Below are 16,461 nucleotides of genomic sequence, written 5' to 3'. Positions count from 1 at the left end.
GCCTTGAGGTAGCACCAGCACTAATAAAAATGGGCCTTCCTAAAGCCAGAGCAACTGATGAGCCTTTTGTGACATGAATATTTTGCATTAGTTTTCAACTCATGTTAGTCAATCAGCAAGTATTTATTCAGTGCCTACTCAGTCCTGAGGTCTGTGGGATACAAGAGAAGTCACAGATCCCTATCTACAAAGAGCTTCTAGGCAAGGCGCAGTGGTGCACACCTGTAATCCTACCAGCTCAGGAGGCTGAGGCAGCAGGATCACGAGTTCAGAGCCAGCCTCAGCAACAAAACAGCAAGGTGCTTAACAAGTCAGTGAGACCCTGTCTCTAAATGAAATACAAACTAGGGCTGGGGATGTGGTTCAGTGGTTGAGTTCCCCTGGGTTCATCCATAACTGCATCCTCCCTCAATTCTGAAAGCAGCCCCTTCCTTATACTGTCTGGGCCTTCTTGGGCATCTAGGGTGGGTAGACGGGTGGGGGAATGCCTCCATTCACAGACCAGAAGGCCATTTTACAATTCAGATGGAGGCTGTTCCTTCCCTCCTGGGGTTTGCATCTTTCAGTGTCTGCGGCTCAGTCCCTCTGAAATTTGCTAAATGCCTAGAGACTTGGGAGACACTGAAGGCAAGCAGTGATGGATGACAGGAGCTCAGCTGTCCGTGAGTCACATGACTTCCCTCCTGGGGGAAACAGGCAATTTGACTTTGAAAGATGTTTAGCTTCTAGTCCCCTCAAACAGGGCGACCCTGGACAAAATTGGGAAGCAGCCAAACTTGTGCTCCCTGCTCCTGCTTTATTTCTAGGACCTGCTATTTTCTTCTCTTCTTTTGCACCAAAGCGTGCAATGCTTTAATTCTGTCTCTTTCCTACTTGAGATTCCCTAAAGGTCTTCCATCACCCTGTGCCAGGCTCGTCCTTTTCATTCAGTGACCCAGGTAAGGGTCTAGCCTTTCTCTTCTGCCTAATGATAACAACACTTTAGATCCATGTGGTCCTTTGCATTTCTACACCCATTACCTTATTTGAGAAAAGGTACTTTCACATCCATTATCCCCTCTCACTGTCCTGCCAAATAGACTAGGTGACTCCTCCTCCTCCACCCCAGGCTCCAAGGGAGATGAAGAAGGAAAGGCTGAGCACATTAGCAGTCTAGCTGGAACCAAATCTCTTGGACACAGCTCAAAAGCCCAGTACCCCCACCTGCATCTTCTTACGGTCCTAGACCCTCTCAGTATCTAGAGTCTCCACTGCAGGGCTGCTTTGATCCTATGGCCAGCAGCACTCTATGTTCTGGCCCGGCTTGGATGCTCAGCCCACATCATAATTAACCTGTCTCTGATCCCATTCACTCTGTGTTGTTGGGAAAATGAAATGAGATCATGGCTACAGAAGCACTTAGGGAGGTTAAACATATCACACAAACGTAGAGGTGTCAATATTACTGGTAGCATTATTCAGGGTGGTCAGAGGAGCAGAGAGCCGAAGATAAACCTTACCAGTCTCATACAGTCCTGGCCCTTCCTCCATCAACTTCTTACTTCTAAGAGACAGCCCCACAATGCACTCCATCCCCTTGTTTCCCAGGCAGCCCTTTCCCTGACCCAACTCTCAGTCGACCTGACTCCATCTGGATGCCCTGACTCCTCTGTGGGCTAAACTGAACCTTGCCCCCATCACTGTCCAAAAAGGGACTGGTAGCTGGAGCTCATACTAACTACTGTTGCTAGGTAGGATGCAACAAAAGGACAGAAGAACAGAGAAGACAACAAAATGGTTCTGAGCTAATGCTCTTCCTCCTTGCACTTCTAGGCAGGGAGATAGATTTGTAAGAGTTACATTTAAAGGTGTCTGTTTTTATTTCTCCATCCCTCCTTACTTTTGGCTCCCTTTTCTTTACATTTGGTTGGCTCCTTGGGGAGTCTTGTCACTCCCCTTGCAAGTGGCAGGATTTGGCGCCACGTGGGGCCAATTAGCCCTCTGATTCCAGTAACTGGAGCCTGACTCTCCTAGAAGCTCCAGAGATCCGGCATGGCAGATTAGCAGCTGGGTCCTCATGAGATGCCACGTTCTCCAAGTGGCAGCAATGAGAGCTCCATCCCCAGGGCTCTGAAGTAACTGCTCTAGGTCCCCTTTTTGTAAAAAGCTTGGACACAGCTTTTCTTCCTGTAAAGGAATCTTCACCTGTTACTTCACTTAGCTGTTCCTTACTATAGAAGTGCTACTCACACTTTTATGGGTACAGGAATCACCTGAGGTGTTGCTGAAATAATTCCCAAATAGTAGGTCTGGAACAAGGGCTGAGATTCTGGCAAATTCCAGGGTAGTGGCCATGCTGTTGGTCCACAGACGCTGAGAAGCAAGGATCTATCTAGAATGCTATTCTCAGATAATGGCTAAACCACAGCCAGGTGAGAGGGGAAATTGATGTGCTTTTATTCCATTGGATTATATCATTAAAGGCCTCAGTTAAAGCACAATTGTTATCTTTTGAGGACACATAAGTTCATGCAAACAAAGGACTAGCTGGATGAATCAGATTCACCCCAGGGGAGACTATGGAGGGTTCTGAACCATAAGAAGTAACATAGGGAAGGGTGCATTAGGGAAAATCAAAGATTTGGAAGATGGCGCACTGTTTAGCTCTGATGGAGAATTTGGTTAAAGAATACACTGAGGACTAGAGGCATCTGGAATAAGGTGAGGAAGATGCCGAAAGAGAGGACAGTGCAGAAAACAATAGTATCGACTACCATTTACTGAGGACTTACTATGCTTCTGGTGCTGTCCACATATGATCTCACATCATTTTCCGAGCAACCCCGTGAGTGAAGTGGTATATTTGGCCATTGTATAGATAAAGAAACTGAGGATTTGAGAAGAGAGATTAGGTAACTTGCTAAAATATAGACACCTATATAAACTGAGTGTAACGACAATGTGAACTACAATGGCTAACTCTAGAGTCAACTATTGTATGCAATTTTTGCCGAGAACCTGTGAACCAAGCAGTTTCCCAGAAGGCAATGAGGTTGGCTCAGTGGAAGTATTCAGTAGACTACTGCTGCCCATGTGGACTAAGAGCTGCTCCAGTGCTATCTGTAAGAGCAGACTCCCTCAAAGCCAGCACAGCAACAAGTGAGATATCAGGGCTGCTAGCCATCAAATGACTTCTTATGTGCCTGCAAGTCTACTCTCTTATATGGGAGAGTCATCCCATCAGGCTTCACATTCCTGTTAACTTCAGTCACCAACAAAAAGAACTTTCCTTGTCCTGGCCATTCCTCAGAGTCCAGATTCTCATCCTTATATCTATTTTTTAAAGAGAGAGAGAGAGAGAGAGAGAGAGAGAGAGAGAGAGAGAGAATTTTAACATTTATTTATTTATTTATTTTTTAGTTTTCGGTGGACACAACATCTTTGTTTGTATGTGGTGCTGAGGATCGAACCCGGGCCGCATGCATGCCAGGCGAGCACGCTACCGCTTGAGCCACATCCCCAGCCCCTTATATCTATTCTTAACACCCTGCAGTCAATGCCTGAAACCAAACTCTATAAACTGTAGATATACCAAAGTCTATATATCTGTTTTTTCCCTATACATACATGCCTATCAATAAATTTAAAAATTAGGCACAGGAAGAGATTGACAACAATAACAAAAGAACAAATATAACAATATACTGTAATAAAGTTATTTCAAACATGTGAATTGTTTATTTCTAAAATTTTCCATTTAATACTTTCCAACCATGGTTGAATGCAGGTAACTGAAATTGCAGAAACTGAAACCATGGATAAGAGGAGATTACTGTAGTGGTCTATTCATACTCCAATTTCACCCTTTTCTTCCCTTTCCAACTCTTCCATCATGTCCTCTGGAACTCTCAGTCAACAGCAAACTGTTCCATAGTCTTAATTTATTCACTGAAAGTACCTATCACTTTCTTTCCCAATTGAGACCTGGTTATTTCTTAAGGATACTACTTCCCCACCAGCCCTAACAAGTGTACACTGGCTTTTTGTTGTTGTTGCTATTGTAGATGGACATGATACCTTTATTTTATTTATTTATTTTTATGTGGTGCTGAGGACTCAGTGCCTCACACATGCTAGGCAAGCAGCTCTGCCACTGAGCTACAACCCTAGCCTGTACAGTGGCTTTTTAAATTTTGTTTTTATTTTTCTCTCTCAAATGTCAAGTCCTCCAGGACCTGGAGGGGAGGTAGGTGTCTTTTGTGCTTGCTAATGCTGCCTCTAGGCCATTATTCCTCCTTCTTTCTGCAAAAAAAATCCTTTTCCTTTGAGGAACCTGCCTGCTACCTATCTCTACCATTCTTTCTTCCTCCTCATTGCTACCTGTGGACTACCTAGATAGGCCCCATGGTTACTTAGTTCCTAGTGACATCTGATCTTCCCCTTGACTCTATCTCTTTTTAAATTTGTATCTATCTATCTATCTATCTATCTATCTATCTATCTATCTATTTATTTTGGTACTGGGGATTGAACCCAGGGGTGCTTAACCACTGAGCCATATCCCCAGCTCTTTTTTATTTTTTTTAAATTTTTTTCCTAGCTCTTTTTTATATCTTATTTAGAGACACAGGGTCTCATCTCTCTGAGTTTCTTAGGACCTCACTATGTTGCTGAGGCTGGCTTTGAAATCATGATCCTTCTGCCTCAACCTCCCTTGCTGCTAGGATTATGGATATGTACCACCATACCCAGTCTATCTCTTTTAAAAAAATCTTTGTCAGATACACATAACATAAAATTTATCATTTTAATCATTTTAAGCATACAGTTCAGTGGCATTAATTACATTCACACTTAGGCAACCATCATAACCATCTACTTCTGGAACATTTTCTTCTTCCCAAACAGAAACTTTGTCCCCATTGAATACTAACCCTCCATTCCCCTTACTCCCAGCTCCAAGTAACCACCACTCAACTTTCTGTCTCTGTGAATGTGACTACTGTAGGAACAACATATAAGAGGAATTATACACTATTTTTTCTTTTGTGTCTGGCTTATTTCAGTTAGCATAATGTCTTCAGGGTTTGTCTGTGTTGTAGAATGTGTCAGAACCTCCTTCTTTTTAAGACTCCATAGTAATCTATGTATGTGCCACATTTTATTCATCAGTCTATGAATACTCGAGTTGTTTCTACCTTTTGGTTATTGCTGCTATGAATATGGCTGTACAAATAACTGTTGGAGTCGCTGCTTTCACTTCTTTTGAAAGTGAAATTGCACCTATAAGTGGAATTGCCAGATTTTCTGGTAATTATAGGTGTTTAATTTTTCGAAGAATAGCCATACTGATTTCCACAGCAGCTGTACCTTTGAAATTCCCACCAGCAATGCACAAAGATTCCAATTTCTCCACATTCTGGCCAACACTTGCCATCTTCTCTTTTTTGTTTGGTTTTGTTTGCACAATAGCCATCTGAATAGTTGTGCCCACTCCAACTCTTGATATCATTATTGGAGAGTTCAACATCCACATGGTGATGAGGAAGGATCTAACAACTGCTTCTTCCACTGAACTCACTCCATTATCAGCCAACTAGACTTTGGGCCATATGCCACCTCCCAGATTTCCATTGCCAACATCTCACTCTCTTCTAAACCATCTATTCTGCCAGTTTCCCTCCACAAGGGTTTCCACTGTAAAATCACCTGAATACATTATGGTCACCAATTCACTTCCCACTTGATATCCCTTTCCCTAGAAATCTCTTCACCCATTCTTTATCTGACCAACTCTTCAATCTTTGTGTCTCAGCTTAAATGTCACCTTTTCAGGGAGGCCTTCTATAAGCACTTTCCCTTAGTTATTCATTTTCTTTCCTCTCTCTTTTTTATTTCATACCAGGGATTAAACCCAGAGAGGCTTAACCACTGAGCCACATCCCCAACCCTTTTTATTTTGAGATAGGATCCCTCGAAGTTGCTAAGGGCCTTCAAAAGTTGCCAAAGCTGGCCTCAACTTGCCATCCTCTGCCTCAGCCTCCTGAGTTAGGATTACAGGCATGTGTCACCATGCCTGACTAGTTATTCACTTTCTTAACTCTCTTTCAAGCTTCTCTTTTATCCACTTCCCTTCATGTCCATATTGGAGATTACAGTCTAACTAGCAATAGACCATTCATTGCAAACATCTTCAGCTCCCTTATTTCCTCTCCCCCTGCTATACTTTTGTTGCAAAACCCCATTCCTTGATGAACTCAATCATTTGTATTCTCCGTGCCTGCCTTACAGTGGGCTCAAGGTAGCTGGAGAGAAACCACGCACCTGGGTAGCTGGTTTTCATTTTTAAATTCATGATCTCAAACCTGGCATGAACTCTCAATACTTTCTGGCCACCATCTTCTCTCCCTCTAAAGTGCCTATTTCATAGCTCCCCTTCTCTCCTCAATTTTCCTCACCATTCCATGTGAGATTCTAAAAAGTCACATCTGAGATCTCCAAAAACAAGTCATCAGATGAGAGCACCTTCATCTTACCACCACCAAATCTACACACTGCAGAGTGTTCTACACATAATATCTCTACTGCATCTCCTTTTTCCTCCTTGATCTACTATTATCTGGCTTACACATCTATAATGCTACATTTTCTCTTGTTAAGGTCCCCCCTGGCCTCCAAGGTCATCGCTCAGTCCCCATCCTACTCCTCACCAACTGTAGACTCGGCTGACCACTCTCTCTTTTCTGACATATTCTCCTATCTTAGATTTTGTGACTATCTCCTGACTGTCCCCCTACCTCTCTTGCCACTTTTCCTTCATCTTTGTGGGTTTTTCTTTCCCAATTTAAGCACTGGATATTGGAATTTTTCAAACTCAGCCCAGGGTCTTCTTTCTCTATTCTTTCTTTCCCAAGGTGATCTCATCCAGTTCCCTGGACTTAAATACAATCTACAAGGGCTGTGGATATAGCTCAGTGGTAGGACACTTGCCTAGCATGTTCAAAGCCCTGGATTCCATCCCAGTAATGCCAAAAGGAAAAAAAAGATTATTATTAAATACAATCTACATGTAGACAACTCCTAAATTTGCATTCTAACCACACCAATTTTGGAGCTCCCAAACTCATAGACATTGACAACACTACCTTTATATCTCACAGGAATCTCAAATTTAACATGGCCAAAATTGAATTCTTGATGATTACCGGTTCAAGCCTAGGCCTTTCTTGGAACTCCTCATCTCAGTGTGTGGTACCATCATCTCTTTAATAACACAAGCCAGAAACCAGAGCATCATTCTGAGGCCTGTCTCTCCCTTTTCCTGCATCCTCTGTGTCCAATCTCCCAGTAACAGCTGTGGCTTCAAACACAAGCAAAATCTGACTTGCTTTCTCCATCTCCATGGCTGTCACCAATTTAAGCCACCATCATTCCTCCTGTGGATTGCTGAGGCAGCCTACTTACTGGTCTCCCTGACTTCTGTCCCTTCTCAATCTGGTCTCTACAGCTGTTACAAAAGTAAGGTCAAAGCCTGACACTCCTCTACTTAAAACCCCTCATCCATCCCCCACTGCAAGTGAATAATTACCAAACTCCTTTTCCATGTTTCACAGGCCCAGTGTGATCTCCTGCCCTCCTTGCCACACCCTCCCCCAATAGTATTTTTATCCTAGCTGGCTTTAGTCTGGCCCCTTTGAGTTTCTTGATACAACCAAGCTTTTTGTCACCCCAAGGCCAGCCCATTTGGTATCCCCTGCCCCTTTTTTTTCCTGGAAACCTTTTGTCTATTTTCCATGTGACTGATCTTTTATCCTTTATCTCTCTGCTTAAATGTCACCTCCTTACAGAGGCCTTTCCTGGAAAATCTGCCTGGTTATTTTCTATGATTACAACCTGTTCATTTCCTTCATGAAACTCATCATAATTTGTAACTATGTATTTAAGTGTTTATTTGGTTGTAAATCTCATTAAGAATAGGATCTGTGTATCTTTTGTTCAGTAGTATACCTCCCCTACCTACTATGACACCTGGCACATTTTATAAGTGGACCAATATATAGGTGGATAGGAATGATTTTGAGGCATCCAGAATAGAATCCTTTGGTTACTCCATGCAACTCAGTATCAAATGCCTACATATTATGCTCAACCCATGAAAGTCAGGTTTCCAGATGGGGAGTCTGACCCATAGGAGAAATCCCTCAACATCTCTGGCTAAAGACAAAAATAGAGAGATTATGGAGTCAAAGGAAGAGTCCAAGGCTACAATCTAAGAAGAAATGGGAGATAGTCAGCTTCATCCCTTTTAGGGTCTGAGGGTAGGAAAATTGAACAGTTACAGGGAAAGAATTTTTTAAAGGTAGAAAACTACCCTTTCAGAATAATAAGAGGCAGTGGGATGGGTAGAGTGGTATTGGATAGTCCTTCTCACTTCTGAAAGTCTCTAGGTAGATGATTTGGTTACTTTCCTAGGGTTGCCTCCCTCTTTACCTTACAGGTCTTTATGGCCCTGCAAATTCCTCTTGTAATAAAACTTAGAAAAGCATCTTTTGGAAAACCTTCTGGTGCCTGGATTATATTTTCTGGTTGTCTATACAATAGCTTTTCCCCAGTGGACTGGAATGGAAACACCTGTCACCTGTTCTAGTAGGTTATAAGGGGGTAGGCAGAGAGACTAAGGTGAGCTATCTTTTCCCAAATACTGGGGGCCTGAAGTCACCTTGCAAAACAGCAACCCCATAATGCTTCTGAGAGGAAGCTGTGGAGGACCCTCTCGGAGAGCAGCTCCCCTTTCTCCTCCTCCTCCTCCTCCTCCCCTCAGTGGCTACACTTTCAATAGATTCCGACATGTTGTCTAATAGGCCCAGACATGCTCCTAAACCCTCCCTGCTGGGGCTGCCAGCAGGGTGACAGATGTGAGGGCTGTACCAGATGTGAGGCTGATGCCATATGGCACCCTGGGTCATAAGGTCTGAAGCTGCTGCTGCTGAGCTGTGGCAGAGTTAGTGGGGAGATCCTTGCATTTCAGCCCCCACTTACCTGTCACTGACTGAGGCACTGAGGGGGAACTGGAGCCATGAAATATTCATGAGAGCTTGAAGAAATTGTCATGTCACTCCAAAGAGCCCTGGGCACCCCAGCCCCCACCCTCCATGTACCACACCAAATATTTCTGAAGGAGGCAGAAACAGAATGACTGAGCCAGAGGGGGAAAGATGAGGAATGAAAGGAAAGACAAGCAAGAGGGAAAGACAGCTGAGCAGGAAAGGGGGCCAGACAGAGCCAAGGAGGAGAGGCCAGGAGAGGCAGCGAAATGCAAGACAGAAAAGGAGAGATGAGACAACAGGGCCTTGGAGACAATGAAGGACAAAGGACAGGCTTAGGGAAGGTGAACACTATAGAGGTACTGTGCTGGCAACTCTAGTGGCCTTAGCTTTTGGGGGACCCTCTCTAGTTCCTCATTTGTTCTCTAAATGCTCTTAAGCTGTCCCCCAGCACTGCTCTGAGGGTTCACAATGCAGCTCAAGGGCCAAATGGCAATAAGAGTTTTCTGCTAGAGGACTTTGGGTGATGAAGCTCTTCTGGGATGGGGGACTGGTTTTATGCTGTACTGACAGCATGACCAGTCCCTACCCGTTTCACAGATGGGGTTGTAATGAGCAGAAAGCAAAGAGAAACAGTCAGAGGGAGAGACCCAAACACCTTCCTGACTTAGGCCAATCTCCCAGTCACTGGAGACTGATTTTTTTTGTTGTTGTTGTTGTAAAAGAGAAGGAGACCAAGAAGAGCCAAATAGGAAGGGGGAGAAATCCAGAAGGTGGGAGGGAACAGTCATGATGGGCAAAGTGGAATTGGCAGAGAAAGGAGCAGCAGGCCTAAATTCTTCCCCTCAGTGCACACAGCTCTCTGAGGCCAGACTGGGCCACAGAGCTCTAGCACAGAATGCCAAGCCAGGAGAGGGTCCCTGGCCACCCTTCTCTCTCTTCTCTTGGATCCCAGCCTTTAGTCTGCCAAGGGATGAACTGTAAACAAAGCTTGGAGGGCGGACAGGGGAGCAGGTGTGGGCAGGAGCTTCTGGGAACTTCCCAAGTAGCTGCCTCCAGCAGCCAAAGACCCAGGGCTCAAATAGCACCCCTCTGGGGGCCACTTGGCAGGCGCTGGCTGCACAAGGCTCTGGGCAAGGCCTCCTGAAGCCAAATGAGGGCCTATTCAGCTGGCTGGCTGTGCCATCTCTCTCTTCTCTGTGAGGCTGCTAGGCATCAACAGCCTGGATATCTTCAACCCCTGACTCTGGTCAACTCCTAGAAAATCTCAGAGTTGGCAGGAGCCTTCAAAGTTATTTACTTGCCCCTTGTAAACCTTCTGTAGATTTCCAGAAGCAGCAGGAGGAGGTTTTCTAGACAAGGACTGCAGCTGGTACTGCAGGAAGAGCCAGACTTGGGCCAGTTGAAAGGGAGGGTGTTGAGAACAGACTCAGAGACCAAAGGGAACAGAAAGTGTGTGGCAAGAAACAGGAAAATGACAGCCTGAATGGGTTAGAGGTTAGCTGGGAAGCAAGATCCTATAGCTGACCCAGCGTATACAGTGAGTGGGTCTTCCCCTTGCTTATCTCTCATGTCTGGCTCTGTTGGGGCACAAGATCCTCCTCACCAGTGTCCTCAAGGGGGTGTGTAAGGAGAGAAGCCAGTCTATTCAGAGCTAGACAGAGAAAGGCACAACTGTGCCGACACTTTGCTTACATGCCTGACATGATCAGGTGGTATCCGAAGCCCAGGCCCTATGCCCAACAGGTGCCAACCTGAACTCCCGTGAGGGAACAGCCCCCCCAGCTCCTTCCTGTGTACCCTCTCTAACCTGTGCAATCAGTACATTCCAGGGGAAGGGCAGGAATTAGGGCAAGAAGTCCCTAGACATAGGAGAGAATGTGACAGAGGCCTGATAGTGTCTTGTTACCCCTCTGGAGGTGTCCAGAGGTGCCAACTGAAGCCTCAGTATGAAACCCCTTTGACTCTGCATAGTTGCATCTTCCTTCTGAGAGGGAGAAAGGAATGATAAGGTCTTTCCAAAACTGGGGTTACAAAATGGGGAGTGAGGTTGGTGAACCCTCTACCTAAGAATAAAAGCCAAGGGCAAGAGCACCAGCTGAGTTACCAGCTCAGAGGGCATGAGTTAGCACCCAAACACCCTGTACCTCTCCCATGCTATTTGCTTCCTGAAGTGAGCAGCAAGGAAATTATAAGCCTCAAAGTCCCCATGGGTTTAACTCTAGGTATAGCAAGAATAGGCAAGATCCAGGTGCTGTGGCACACGCCTGTAATCCCAGCAGCTTGGGAGGCTGAGGCAGGAGGATCATGAGATTAAAGCCAGCCTCAGCAAAAGCAAGGCACTAAGCAACTCAGTGAGACCCTGTCTCTAAATAAAATACAGAATAGGCCTGGGGATGTGGCTCAGTGGTCAAGTGCTCCTGAGTTCAATCCCCTTCCCCCAAAAAAAGAATAGGTAAGGGTTAGGGGTGGTGGGAGAAGATTGAGTCCCAACAACCAGGCTTGGGGCAAACCGAATCCTGGGTAATCCTGAGAACCCACAGTCTCCCAACTCAGCCACATATATTTATTGATAGATCCCAGACTAAGGTAGAAAAGCAGGCCCAGATCTTTTAGAAAGATTCAAAAATGGTAAGGAAAAATGATGATTTGGGGGGACAAACCCTGTTCCCCAGGAACATTCTATTAACTAGGAAAGACTTTCCCCTAGCATTCAGGTTTTGGCACTCAAATGCATTTTTTTTCCTGGTGATTAAAATCCATAGAGCTGGAGCTCTCTATTGTAGAATAATTCAAGCTCTGCTCCTAATCTCCTTCTTATAAAGGGAACGAATGATAGCAGAGTCTCTTGCTGTGAGTCAGGGGCTCCCTCCACCAGCATTTAGATGTAGTAATTCACTCCTTCATTCATATATGGGACAAAAATTGACTGAGCACCTACATGTTCCCAGACTCTGCCTTCAGGAAGTTTGCAATCTAAGGTAGGGCAAGGTATGTAAACAAATATAAAACTAAGTGTCACCTGACTCCATGGGGGGCAGCAGAGGATGTTATGGGAGCACAGGGGAAGGTATGCCTCCTTGACACTGACTGACAGCAGAGTCTCTCCACCCCAGCCAAGCAGACAGTGAAGGTGAGAAGGATATTCCAGGAAATGAATGTCAAATGTGACAGCAAATGAACAGTTAGGAAGATTTGCTAAGGAGGAAAACCTCTAGGTATTTAAGACTCTACAATTAAAAGAAGAAATCAGAATAAATTCAGGTGAAACTTTGAGTGCTGTTCCCCACTGATTCCTTTCATGTGGCCTTATAAAATGATGCAGTGATCTCTGAAGAGGCTGGAGAGACAATGAGAGACACAGCTCAGCACTGGGGTCACCAGCCATATGTCTTATGCACCATCACAAAGTTGCATATGGAAGGGCCCCCCTCTCATGGGAGGAGCAGGAAGGGTGGACCACAAGCACCTGCATTGGGATCCAGCCATAGTAATGGAAACCAAAACCATAAAGCTCATACATCCTGTTATGCCCACAGTAGAGAGGGTCCATGTGAGGCTCCCTATGGACAGGTAGGGGCAATGGTGGGAAGTTACAAATAACCCAACTGCAAGGCCAGATGTAACCCACAGGGGCAGCCCCACAGTTCTTAGCCACATTTAGATTTCAGTATAGACTGCAGTATCTGCTACTGAAGTCCTGGCTGAGAAACAAGCCCCTTCCCTCCCTAGGAGTGAGGAAGATGGTTTTGCCCAGCATGCAAATACAGCTCTAAAAACTTTTCAAAAAATATCTCCTAACAGAGGTACTCAGATAGAGTCATAATATCGGATTAACAACTCCAAGCCAGCAGACCAGACACTTGTCTAATTAATAAAACTTATAAAGCAGAACAACTTATTGATGTTAGTGGCACGACACTTAGTACGATAACAAAACCCAAATCCATGCAGAACACTCCATCTTCTCTAGGAAGCCCTTTCTCTGCCAACCTTCCTTGGTGTGGAAGGGGGCTGGGGAATGGAGAGGAACAGTGCGGAGCTATGGGCAAATACCTGGGGAGAGGGGGCTGTAGGGAAGACAAATCTTCGTCATACACAAATCTGTCAAAGAGAAGTTCCAAACTGGGCTTTGGAATTAGCAGATCTGCACTGGAATCCCAACTCAGTGGTAAGTTATTTCACCTCTTAACCCTCAGTTCCATTATCTATACAATGAGACTCATGACAGCACCAACTTCAAAATTCATACAGGAATATTAAATAGACCAAATATGCTGGTGCAAAGTAAATGCTCCATAGCCACTATTATTAGTATTATTGGGCATCTCCTGATAGGATAACCCACTTGGTTTGACTTTTTCCACTGGATGTAATGGGGGTAAACTGAAAACTGATTAAAATCTCTTAGGGCCTGGGCCCTGACTTCAGATCTATGGAATAAAAAAGCTTGGCCATAGAGAAATCAAACTCTGTTTTACTACTTTATTAAGGCCAACTTTTCATATGTCCAGATTTTAGTGGGGGTTGAGGGTGGGGGTATGCTGAAGAAAAAACCTAGTCTCCCCCTCACTAGCTGTGGAAACTTGGGTTCAAGGATCTCTCAATTTTCTAATTTGTAAAATGGGAATAATTTTAGTATCTACCTCACCGGATTGTTGGGAAGATTAAATAAAATAATGCAAGTAAGCACTTAAAAGCATGCCTATCACAGAGAAAACACCAAGTGAACGTCAGCTATGGTTCTTATTACTTCTTACTACAGTTAGGTAAAGAGTTTGTACACATGAGCGGCTCTGGGTGGAAGAACAGCTGGGAGATCTGGGCATTCTCAGAGAAAAGACTGACTTAAGATAAACTCGCCTTTGTGATCTCAGGCTACCCCTTTCTCCCCAGAATTTAATACAGACAAGGAAAGAGGCAGGTAAACTCTTGCACATTATTAATTCAACACCTAGTGGGGTGGTCATGCTTCTCAGCCCCGCGGGGCTTTGAGAACGCTGAGGCATCACCTGTCCCCTTCCCGGCTCCCATAGTGGAAGGTCCCAGGAGGGCAGGCCAGCCAGTGTGCCTGGGGAAGAGGAGGCGCTGGAGGAGGGTGGCTCGAAGTTCCCTGCACTTCCCATGCGGGGCTCCCCTCGGGGGACCAGACCTTGCAGGCTGGTGGGAAGGGTGGGTTCAGAGCACCTGGAAGGGCTGCTCCCCAGCTACTTGCTCTCTTCCCCTCTTTTTTTCTCTCCTCCCCCCACTTCCCCCACCCCAGCAGGAAAACTTCCCGCTTGCGCTACCACTTTCCCACTGGCGTCCAAAACCTCAGCCCTGTGCATCTTGCCTTGCATTTTCCTCTTCTGCAGCACCGAGGAGAAGGGACCCTTGGGCTGCCTGGCGACCACAAGGAATCCTTGGGGGTAGGGTATCGGAGTGGGATATGCAGAAAGATGTGGGCTCCCAATGCAACTCCATCCATCCTCTGCAGAGGTGAGCACCCAGTAGGGGGCCCAAGCCAGCACTGCCCCCAACTCACTTTGAGGGACCCGCGAGGACCCTAGCACTTGGCTGCAGATCACCCAATCCCACCGACCCCCCGCTTTCTGGCCCTTTCCTAGGCGAGTCCCAACCTGACTGTTCCGAGCGCGCGGCACTTACTGTCCAGGCTCTCTCGAGGCTGGGGCTGGGTGGCTGCCAGGCCAGGGAACCCTCCCTCTTACCGTCTCCCTCTCACGCTGCCCCTCGCTGTGCCCAGCACAGTCAGCAGCAGCGGCAGCGGGCAGCGTCTGTAAGAAGAGAAAGATCACGCCTGTCTTAGAAACCCAGCCCCTGCTGTGACCAGAATTATAAAGTAGGAGACGACTGGCTCTGCCCTAGAGCCTAGGCTGAGGTGGCCAACTAAGAAGGGAACTGGTAAACACCGCGTCTGCTGTCTCTCACCCTCCCGCAATCTGGCTGCGGGGGGGGGGGGGGGGGGCAGTGGGCGCCCCCTGGAGGACCCCTCCCGTTGCGGACAGGGGTGTGCGGATAATCCAACTGCTGCTTGTTGAGCACTTAGGTGCTGGGCACTGTGCTTTACATTCATTTTGTCCCTCCAACATCCTTTCCATTGTACAGAGGAGCAAAGTGAACATCTCCCTGATTTGAAACCTGAGAGACCTTAAATTCAAAGAACCTGAGTCAAAAACCACTTTGTGTTGCTGTGAAGCATCTTTCAAAGATCTGTGTTTCACCTCCTGTTTCCCTATTTTTCTGACTGGAATAGGGGGATAAGTGGCAACTTCAGATCAGTTTACCTGTGAAGGTGGGGTGGGAGCCTGGGAGGCAGAAACCTGACTGTAATGCTTACAGCCAGGGAGAGACCTCTTTACCATGAGAACAAATTTACTCATCTAACATTTATTATGCCCATACTACGCGTGTCAGGCCCCATGGAAGTCAGAAAAAGGAAAGGGGATTGGAGTCTGGGTCTAGGTGGTGTTCCAGAAGAACAGCTCTCAGCCTGTGAGGTCTGGGTTATGCTAGAAGTGTCAAGGAGTAGAGGTGCTGAGGTTATAAAGGAGTGGGCAACTAGTATTCTCAGACACCCCTCCCAGCAGAACTGCAGGAAGCCAGTAGTTGGAGATTTGGGGAGAGAAGGGGCTTGCAGAAACAAAGTGGGAGGATCTTCTTCCCATTGGGTTCCTACTGACTCCTTCCTGCTTCTGGAATGAGGACCCACAGTATTCATTTCTCTGCAAAGGGTGAGTGCAGGTCAGCCTTGTTGGGAGATTAAGCCCCATAGCTTCCCTGTGGGAGCTCCCCAAATGTTCATACTTTGGCAATGACATCTGTGAAATGGGAAAGATCTTTTACTCCTTCCTTTCTGGTCAAGATGATGAAATAAAACAGTATGCTTACCCTGTTCTGATCATTTAAAAAAAGAGCCCTGTATCTGGGCTGTTTGGTGGGTACAGTAATCCTATAATCCCAGTAACTCAGGAGGCTGAGGCAGGAGGATCGAAAGTTCAAGGCTGACCTCAACAATTTAGAGACACCCTGTCTAAAAATGAAAATAAAAAGGGCTGGGGATGTAGCTCAGTGATAAAGATCCCCATCCCCATTCAATTCCTAGTACCCCCCCCCCCAAAAAAAAGAATAAAAAATAAAGAGAAAAAAAGCCCTTGTAGATCTTGCATTCCTTCCTGCCTTATCCTTGCTAATCTATTCAATCATAAATGTACCAAATGTCTATAAGCATCTAGCCTGTCCCAGGCACTGTGCTGGGGGCACAGTATGTCCACAGAACTGTGGGGGAGTCCACATCAGAGGTGAAAAGATCAAAGGTCTGGAAGTTAGAAAACATTTAAAGTCCTATTCTTTCACAAAATAGCTGTGTGACCCTGGATGAGTCATGCATGTATCCTTTCAGGACCTCAGTTTTCTTGTTGATCAAACAGGGATAATAACA

This window comes from Marmota flaviventris, chromosome X, assembly GCF_047511675.1.
Source record: "Marmota flaviventris isolate mMarFla1 chromosome X, mMarFla1.hap1, whole genome shotgun sequence".
NCBI classification, from domain to species: domain Eukaryota; kingdom Metazoa; phylum Chordata; class Mammalia; order Rodentia; family Sciuridae; genus Marmota; species Marmota flaviventris.
The sequence above is the reverse complement of the archived record's forward strand: the minus strand, read 5'-3'. Positions refer to the sequence as shown.